Below are 11,124 nucleotides of genomic sequence, written 5' to 3'. Positions count from 1 at the left end.
ATATTAGGGAAAAACATTCATTGACTATTAGGACTAAAAGCTCATCTAGATGTTTGACAGGAGTAAACAGTATAGTGGACTCACAGTGCTTTCATGTATGAGGCACATTGGTGCCCTAATGTAAACACTGTCAGGATCCCTCAGCAAAACAAGCAACTCATCGTTCCTGTGGCAAACTGCTTTTTAAATGCAGTTGCATATTGGATGTCTAGTAGTATCTGTTCTTGTTTAAGCAACTGCAATACCAAACAAGCAAGTCTGTTGTTGATCGATTCACTTCAGAAGACCTTTATCCCCCCCCCCCCCCCCCCCCCAAAAAAAAAGAGCCATGTGGAACACTTTTTATGATGGATTTATGTTTCATTTTTGCTTCAAAATCTTGACACTTTTCACTGCCATTATAAAGCTTGGAAGCTTGGATTATTTAATATAACTCAGATTGTATTCATCTGAAAGAACAAAGTTAATACACCTTGGATGACTTGAGTGTGAGTAAATCATGGGGTAATTTTCATTTTGGGGTGAACTATCCTTTTAAGGCCCATTCATGCCAAGGATGATAACTATAACCATTAAGTTTTAATGAACATTCTAATTGTATGAGAATAGGGAGGTTTACACCACAGCTATAATGATAATGACCGGGAAGAATGATATTGCTGTAATCAGTTTCAGAACAATTTCTGTCAAAATCCAGTCATATCAATAATCCATGCGTTCGTGAATTTTGTGCGAGGGCAAAAGATGTCCCTACACATTTTTGTTGCATTGACCAATAGAAAGCTGCTTGGACTTCTGTGTGAGCTGTGTTTCAAGCATTGCGAGACTATTGACAATCTACAATGGATATTTTTGTCCTTGAATTATTGCAGAAATTTAACTAATGCGACTGCTCCTAAAAGTCAGAATGTCTATTTCAGCATCTATTTTCTAAATTCATGTTACAGATTTTGTTGTGAATAATTCATCTGTGAATGTTTATTTTATTTTATTTTTTATTCTACCTTGTAATTTTTAATGTCATTACTGGACCTTCATCTGCCTCCATTTTTGCTTGCAGCACGCTATGGATGGAACCAAATCCTCGTTCTACTAACCTGGGATGTATGTCACAGTACGGAAGAAAAGACTTCCATTTCAGTGTGACTTTAACAGCTTGTACTTGGCCACTGATATGACTACAGTCTTCTAGTGTCTGTACTTTATTTAAAAAATATTAATATAAAAAAAAAAATCCTTTGTTTATTTAAAATGTTTTAAATGAATCTTTCCTTTTTCTTTGTAGAATAGTGAGAAGTGACTTGTTTGATGGTGGCAGAAAGGCTTTTAAGATGGTGCAATTATTGTGGTGAGGGTGACCTTACTGTTGTGATTTACAAGGGCATGGATGAGCACAGTGGGACTCAAACTATGTCTCATAAGTGTATATTGGTTGCTCCAAATCTAATGACCTGATTCAGACCTACAGAAGAAGCACTAACTGTGATTAATGTGTGCATTCTGTTTTAGCACATGAATGCATTTCATCTTTAATTATTAGAAACCATCCCTGGAATTTCAATTTTTTAAGAAGACTGTTGAAGTACCTTGGGCCTGTTCTGTAAAGTATTTATTTATATGTGTGTGTATGTGTATACTTTTCTCTTTTTGCATGGAATGGCACCAAACAGGTACAATTCAATAAGAAGACCTAATAGGGAATATGTTCTAATAGGGAATGCTGAAATTGAATTAGTCTGTGGCTGTATGCCACCCTGTTCTTGTGCATGAATATTATTACATTTTGTTTTTGAGAATTAGTCTTAGTTTTGCAACCTCAAATGTCCGCACATAATCTGTGTGAAACAGCTAAGACAGCAGGCACCAGGGCTTTTTTAAATTCCGGAAAGAAAGAAAAGAAAGGTTTTGGTTCAACCAATGGCCATTTGAAATGGGCCTCTCAGCACTTCAGGGTAATTGATTTTAATAGAAACAGTTTCACATAAATTTTGCCCCAGCACAATCAGTGAACCGCTATTAACCTATTTTCTTCTCTTAATTACTCATCTAAATTAATCCATTTCCAATCTGCAATAAAGCCTCTCATGAAGCAAAGCTTGTAACAAATCACGGCACATATAAATGAATGAAGTGATGTTAAAAAATGTATCTCTGGCATTGCCTAATTTATTTCTTGGAGTGCCACAGTGCTGCAATAACATGGCATTTGCCTTTGCTGAAATTGAGAGATTGACTTACATAAGCATCTATGAATAATCTTTTGAGCATCGCAGTACATGACTGTGCTTCTTACAGTGAGGTCCATCCCATTTAGAGGTAAAAATACAGCAAGAGTGGATTGGGTGACCAAAACATCGGTCAGGATAGCGGTAGGTATAAAATGGAAATGAGATCTTGCTTGAAACCAGAAGAAATATTTTGCAGATTGCGACTAAGAAGGCAAAGGCAATGGCAGCCAGCCTCTCCACATTAGCACAGGACGACAGCTAGTCCTGCTGTGATGCTGGCAAAAGCTGAGGAGCTTAAAATAACTACAAACCTAACGAATCAACCTCTTTACCAGCTTAACCAGTCAAGAGGCAAAGTTCTCCAGCAGGGCCTGGCGCTCTCCCTGGCAGTGACAGGTCGTAGCGCCACTTCCGGTGGCATCGCCAAATGCCACCGGCAGCTGCCAGAGTTCGTGGCAGCTGCCAGGTCTTTTCTGGCAGCTGCCAGATTTCTCGTGGCAGATGCCATGGTTTTTCTCGCTGTTTTTGCTGTTTGCTCGGTAAAACTACACTGTTCTCAGTGGCGTGCGGTGGTGTTTTTTGTTGTAGTTGTTGTATTATTATTATTATACATTTTTATGGATCAGCTGCTAGAGTTAGTGCCAAGAGTCACGATCGTTTGTCGCCGTTTATTTTTAAATGAAAGATTTGATTATGCATATTATATACCAGCAAGCAGATGCGATCAGAATATGAACCCAATAAGCTAAACAGCATTTTCCCATAAAGAACATATAAGGAGTGCTTAGCTGTATAGACAGTATATATGCACGTGTATACTATACACAGGTGCGTAGCCAACATTTCAGAAGTGAGTGGGACAAAAATTTTATTATATATATATATATATGTATATATAGGATACTGTTTATAAGAATATATGAAACTTTATTTTTTTCTCTTATGTCTTTTAATTGGCTTAGAAATCAGATACACTGTTGGACAATAACCAATAAATGGTTTGTTAATGTACTAACACTTTTTTTTATTCATTCTTATCAGATAGAAGACAATAGCTTTTGTACTGTAATAAATGCTATGTCAGGTAGCACTGAATTGTTCATAAACTTACCTGGTAATTTACCATAAAATCGCCTGGAGATGATTGAAAAAAAGTACAAATAAACCATATATGGTCGCAATCGTGTGTTTAATGCCTTCATGTTTCCAAAGGTTTCTGCCTTTTATTCAGATCATACAGTGATAGCTGGATGCTTTTGTCCATATTAGGGATTTCCTGGTACTTTGTAAGTTATTACTTCAATATGAGTCTGTCTTGCACTTTCTAAGCCCTCCGGCTTCGTGTATGTGTATATGTTGTCACATTTCCCTTAAATAAACATTACACTAAAAAGGCCAAATACAATTATATTTTGTATTTTTACACTGTGTAATATTCTGTTTATCAAAACCAATAAATGTCATCAAGTTAGCGTTTTTACGTATTTTACATTTATTCCAAAATAATAACAAAAGTAGTAACAACACAAAAAAATTTTTTGTCAACTGATGTTCAGCTGTTCTTTTTTACTTTACCAGCGGGTGTCGCTGTTGGACAATTACTTTATACATACTAGTGACTTTTACCCTTTTAATGTCATATTTTGTAATACTTGCATTGATTGTTTTGTAATATCGATAGTTTTCTCATCCATTCTTTTTTTCTCTAAAGAGTCTCTGCCTCCCTTGCCTTGACTGATGGCAGGCAACGACTGATGACAGAAGCCGTACAACACACAAACATCAGAAATTCAGTATCTTAAATTATGATCCTTGCGGCTTTGAGGTTATGTACATTTTTGCAGGTTATTTTACATTGATTTCATGCATGCAAATTAATAAAGTGATGAATGGAAATTGGGCAGTTCAATTAAGTATAGAATTTTTGAAAAGCTAAAAATTAAGATGGGCAAATGTGGGATCACCGTGAAATGAAATGTTTTTTATTACAATTTGTAGGCTATAGCCACAGTTTTACTACAAATAGCATGCTTAAACTATGGTGAGTGTAGAAAAACGTTTTATTTGTTGCAAAACAATGTGTAATTTTCATAAGTTTTGTTGCAAATAATGTTTACTGTTATTTTACAAAGAAAAACGGTAGTAATGTATTTATAATATTTATAGAAAACATTCATTGTTAGAAAAGATAATTTATGTCATGTACTGTAAATGCTTTAGGCCTACAAGTTTGAGGCATTAATTGTAACATTTGTATATACACCAAATATTTTGACCATATTTCTTCTTTCACAGCAGGAAAACATTTTGTGAGAGACACCAGGACTGCAGCTGACTGGTGCGGTAACAGAAATTGGAATGGATTTTTATTTTTATAAAAAAAATTGATGATGCATACTACAAACCCGATTCCAAAAAAGTTGGAAAGACACTGTACAAATTGTGAATAAAAACAGAATGCAATGATGTGGAAGTTTCAAATTTCAATATTTTATTCAGAATACAACATAGATGACATATCAAATGTTTAAACTGAGAAAATGTATAATTTTAAGGGAAAAATAAGTTTATTTTAAATGTCATGGCATCAACACATCTCAAAAAAGTTGGGACAAGGCCATGTTTACCACTATGTGGCATCCCCTCTTCTTTTTATAACAGTCTGCAAACGTCTGGGGACTGAGGAGACAAGTTGCTCAAGTTTAGGAATAGGAATGTTGTCCCATTCTTGTCTAATACAGGCTTCTAGTTGCTCAACTGTATTAGGTCTTCTTTGTCGCATCTTCCTCTTTATGATGCGCCAAATGTTTTCTATGGGTGAAAGATCTGGACTGCAGGCTGGCCATTTCAGTACCCGGATCCTCCTTCTACGCAGCCATGATGTTGTAATTGATGCAGTATGTGGTCTGGCATTGTCATGTTGGAAAATGCAAGGTCCTCCCTGAAAGAGACAACGTCTGGATGGGAGCATATGTTGTTCTAGAACTTGGATATACCTTTCAGCATTGATGGTGCCTTTCCAGATGTGTAAGCTGCCCATGCCACACGCACTCATGCAACCCCATACCATCAGAGATGCAGGCTTCTGAACTGAGCGCTGATAACAACTTGGGTTGTCCTTGTCCTCTTTAGTCCGGATGACATAGCGTCCCAATTTTCATTGATCTATGCTAGATTCATGATCTCTTCATGATTCATGAATGAAATAACATTTTTGTAATATAAAATATCTGGCAAATATCTGTTGGATTCCTGATAAATGATGCATAACAGTTAAATTAATTAATTCTGAAGGAACCTGATTTGATTAAGATCCATTAAGGTCATAAATGACACAAGAACTGATAGACAGCATTAAATTATAAGAAAAGATTTATTTCTTAAAAATGTTGTAAGAGCTTTATGTCGTCTACATGTTTGAAGAATTGGCATACATGAAATACTTTGAGCATATTTGTTATTTATTGCAGGATATCCTTCTGAGAGATGCCAGGACTGCAGCTGACTGGTGCAGAAATAGAAATTGGGATGGAGAAATACAATTTCCCAGTGCCCTTTTACTGGAAAAGGAGGAACAAATTGCATGCCAAAGCAAATTGCAGAGCTGGATGGGTGACTATGATGAAAGTTCTCCGGTGGAATTTTTCACTTTTGTATTTTTGGAAAAAAAAGATTATGAGGTGTTCTGCACAGAAATGATTGATAAATCAAAGTTCAAAATCTTCGCCAGATTTGAGGAAGAATAAGTCATCATAAGTCATAAAAAATCAATCACTGATCAATAAAAAAATCTATAAAAACTTGAGTGTCTCAATTACAATGGTCTCATGATTATTTCTATATATAACAATATTTACACACTTCCTATATATTTGTCTCCATTTCTCACTATTAACTAACTAATGACTTTTGCCTCAAACTCCTAATTAGCCTACTGTTCAGGTATAGGGTAAGATGTAGAATATGGTCACGTATAATACGGCATTAGTATGTACTTTATGAGTACTAATAAACAGCTTATATAGTAATATGCAAGCTACTAGTTAATAACTAGTGTTACATTAAATACATAAAATATGTTTGTGTGTGCGAGCGCGTGTGCATATACAGTATTGGCTAGCGGCAGCTGGGCACTCCTTATCTATGTTCTTTATGGTAAAATACTTAAGCAATTAGCTTATTGGGTTCATATTCTGATCGCATCTGCTTGCTGGTATATAATATGCATAATCAAATCTTTCATTTAAAAATAAACGGCGACAAACGATCGTGACTCTTGGCACTAACTCTGGCAGCTGATCCATAAAAATGTATAATAATAATAATACAACAAAAAACACCACCACACGCCACTGAGAACAGTGTAGTTTTTACCGAGCAAACAGCAAAAACAGCGAGAAAAACCATGGCAGCTGCCACGAGAAATCTGGCAGCTGCCAGAAAAGACCTGGCAGCTGCCACGAACTCTGGCAGCTGCCGGTGGCATTTGATGATGCCACCGGAAGTGGCGCTACGACCTGCCACTGCCAGCATTTGTGCTTGCTCTCTCTCAAGTTCTTTGCCATCCATCTGCATTGTGAAAGCCTAGCTGGTAAGTAAGCTGGTCATTATCAATTTCTTTCTTTAAACTTTTTTTTTTTTTTTTTTCCACTAACAATTTGAATAAACACTTAAATCCCTGATTTTCATCTTTCTTTTTGGACCTCTCTGAATACGTCACAGATCGATCAGGCTCTCAGTCCACCCAATCACATCGAGTACCTTCACCTGAGTTCTAATGAGCACACCTGCACGTAATCTTCACCCCATCAACAGCCACTACACAACCACACACCTCACAACAGTTCAGTCTGGTCTCGTTCTGACGAAGTGGACTCACGTATGCTATCTCAGCTACCTACCTGTTTGTGTACTTACCTCTTGTGTTTCCTCCATCCGTGCCCAGGATCCAGATCCTTCTCCCGAGTCACCATCCAGCCTGAAGTGAGGTGTGTGTGGTTCCCATGATATCCACGAGCTCGTGTCAAGACATCAGAATCCAGTCAACCCAAAGTCTCTGCTACCTATACTTACCAAGTCATTCACCAACCGCTGCTCATCTGCTCTAATAAACCTTACCTTTTTACTATCTCCCTTGTGTGAAGTCTACTTCTGTAACAGAATATTTTAAATCAATTAATTTATGAGCGCACTGGTTTATGCAGTGTTCATCAGTGACATATCTTTATTTATTTAAATCAAATCATGTCTGCTTTGCTATTTAAAAAAGAAAAATGCAATTTTTATTCTATTATCAGCAGAAAGCATAGACAGAATATCGACGGTCTCTGTTCAAAGTCATTGCCATGCAATTAAGCCTCATGTCTTTATTTCCAAGCTCAATTGTGACAATCGCATTCATTCCCATTAGGAACATTTAAACATTTTACAGTGGCCAGTGAATTAATGGCATAAAACAGTTGAACAAATCAATCAGCATTTATAGAGGTTGCTCTCACTCTCCATTATACCTTTTCTTAATTGCTGTCATCCATTAATCCCTGACTTCTTGTTAGTAATGGTATCTGCTGTCTCGGAAATCTCAGAGGTGTTATTCCTGACCGATTGTGAAGTTCTTTTAATGATATAGTCTGATTGTATCAAAGGGCAATACTTTAACTGCCAGGACAGCTGGTCAATTACAGGGAAGGATATGTTCAGGCTCCTGCAAATAAAGCCTCAATGTCAGGCACCATGTAATGTTCAGATTTTTTTAAACGGCCAAAATAGGATGCACAGGTTGCTTAATGAGAATTTCTTGTTAGCCTGTACTTCCCGTTTGTGTGCCAGAGCCCCGATGATGTTGGGCTAATAATATCACCTCCTCTCGCTTTCAGTGCGTTTGGACTGTCCTTCAGGACTGTGTGATTTATTAGTCTTGAGACTTCTTTGTTTCAGAGGTAGGGGCGGAAATCATGTTCACATGGAGTGGCTTATTGTGGGGCCCGCGGTGTACTGAAGAACAGCAGACAGGGGGTCCGAACACTGACAGGGTCATTCTTACTTTCCTTTATAAGTTTAGATTGCAATTATAGTGATGCCAGGTGGAATTAGAGTCATTACCAAAGACATCAAACTGGCGGAGAGTGCTTATATCTATGATAAAACACACCAAAAAGAAACAAATAGTTTGGATGGATATATTGTTTTTGTATGGAATCTCTATTTGATCAGTAGGATGTAATGCATGAAGAATGTAGCTTCCAGAGCTGGATAGCCATACAGAAGATCGGTATCTTTATTATCTTTCCAGGCTGGAAACCATCACTCTTTCATCCTTTGTAAATGGTGTAGGTTGAAGGACGTGTCTGTCTTATTGAACTGATATGTGTGCCGGTGCTTCTGAAACTGGTGGCAATAGATTCACCTTGAAATCTTCCCTGCACTGATATACTGAAATAGATTTCTGAAATATTTATTTGCAGATGGCCAAATTTAAAAGGGTGTGTAATAGATGATTGGATTAAAATGTACAATATTTATAAAGTCTGTAATTAGTAATAATGCAATAATTAGTAAGTAAATCCTCGTTGATTGCACTCATTTTAAGAGAATCAATGTATTTTGAAAAATCCGTGCACTGTTGCCGTGCCAGTGTATGTGTGATAATATAAACCTCACCACAAAATAATGTTTAATACATCATCTTTACTGTGCAAAAAGACATACATTTCTTTTTTATTTAAACTGCATATTGAAACAAGATTTGCACTTCCGGAAGCAAATACCAGTGCTTGCAAGACAGCAAACGTGTTAAGAGTGTTAACAGTTTAAGTACGTTTTTAAGCTAAGTTTTTGTTAGGCTGTTGCCATGACACTCAGGACATTGTGCAAATTATTATATACTATGAATGGTTAAATGTATGCAAGGACAATACATGAAAAAGAATATCAGTTGTAATTCAGTATGTAAATAATACAACAAGGTTCCAACACTGTCAGTTACGATTTGAATTAACTGAACTTTTATTAACTTTTCTTAAACATCACATTAAAAAGAACAAGCCCTAACCTAAATGTTAGACACATATCAAGACAGCGATGCCTTGCAAACACTGCTATTGTTCAGATATTCATATTATTTTTGCCAGACTGCATGGAGAACATGAAAAACAATGGCATCAGCAGCAATAAACCATATCAAAGCTCATATAACAGTGATCACTGCAAGTGTTAAAGTTGACATTTTAAAACGATGCTATACATGTCTAGAATTAAACTACAGGACTACAGTCTCTAACCTCGTAATTTACAATATTAAACTGACAGTTGTCCTCTGTGATTAAAGTACACCGCTATTGCATATCACATTGAAGCCTTAAATCTGAATATATTTGCAGGTACATTGATTCCAAATATTCCCCTGGAAAATGGACAGGAACCAGCCCTCATGCTGTGCCACCGTAGAAGGAAGAACAAGACTGAAAGACTCAGCAGGGCAGCGTGTCACAGCATTCAGAAAGAGGTACAATTTACGGAACAGTCGTTCATGTTCAGTTCAGGTATAACATGAGAACAAAACCTCTTGACCAGTATAGATTCTCTGAAACACTTGGAAAAGATTTCTTGTTTTTCTTTGATTTTGCAATGTGGCCTAGCTAATAACGCCTATAACTTCCTTTGCTTTTTAGTCTTAGATGCTTGACACATTCTTGCTGATGGCATCCCTATTCATTTCCCTTTCTGTACAGAACAAAGTACAATATGTGTCCTCACCATGGATGCATTCAAAGCGTTTCTTTCAAATCCTTATACAATAAGTGTCAGGCCAATAATAAAAACATAATGTGGATTCATGCATGTAGAATAGTCCAAGTGTTCAAATACTAAATCACAAACAAATGTATTTTGTCCTTTTTTTAATTAATTGACCTCTGCAGTTTGTTTGTTGCCCTCGGCATTTTAATGACACACTCACATCATTTCTCTTTCAGGCTTATTATTATTATTATTATCATTTTATTTTATTTTTTTAGGTAGGAATGCATAGGGACAATATTGAGTATTGGTCAATATTCAAGTTTTTTTTTTTTATCTGTCAATGTTAACTATTTATTTGTCTAATTTCTTTATTTTAGATATCATGTCAACTCACGCTCATTTAGGTGAATTTACTTTTTTACCTATTATATTTTTACATCACATTATATATTTTATTATATATTTATTGCTTATTGGCCATGAAATGCAATGTTAACATTGATGCTACTTTGGTTTTATACTATGCATTTACCTTTACAATAGTTTAACTGACTTAGAGCAGTCTGCTATGTTTTCTCAGAGTTGGCCCAAATCTAATATTTTTGTTACCACATGCCTTTTAACAACCTATTTTAATCTCAACTCATCATTCATGTTCAGTACTTTTTCTTATAATATTAATTGTAACTTCATATGCATATAGACGCTTCATATCAAAGAACATCGAATCCGCAGGGCCACTAAGTACATGTTGATGTATTGTTTACCATCTGTTGGCCAAGCATGCTGACAGAAATTAAAGGCACCTGCTCACCCCTGTCTTTCTCACAGCTAGAAGACAATAAATGCCTTGCTTCTAATAATACGACTATTGGTGTGACACTCAGCTTGCTGTCACATTATTAGTGGCAATCACTGATGGTGATTTGGAGGGCAGAAGGGACGGGACTGCAACGAAGTGGAGTGTTCAAGACATCTTTATGTTTGCTTGTACACTGTATACTTTATTCTAGTGTTCTATTTCTCACCCTCTTGTTGTTCAAAACCTGTCAACTTTAAATATTTGTATATGATGTAAGTCAGTAGGATCCAATATGACTTTTGCGACTTACTGAGGAAGTCGTGGCCTAATGGTCGTGGCCTAATGGTTAGAGAG

This window comes from Barbus barbus (assembly GCF_936440315.1).
Source record: "Barbus barbus genome assembly, chromosome: 32".
NCBI lineage: Eukaryota > Metazoa > Chordata > Actinopteri > Cypriniformes > Cyprinidae > Barbus > Barbus barbus.
Note: the sequence above shows the minus strand (reverse complement) of the source record.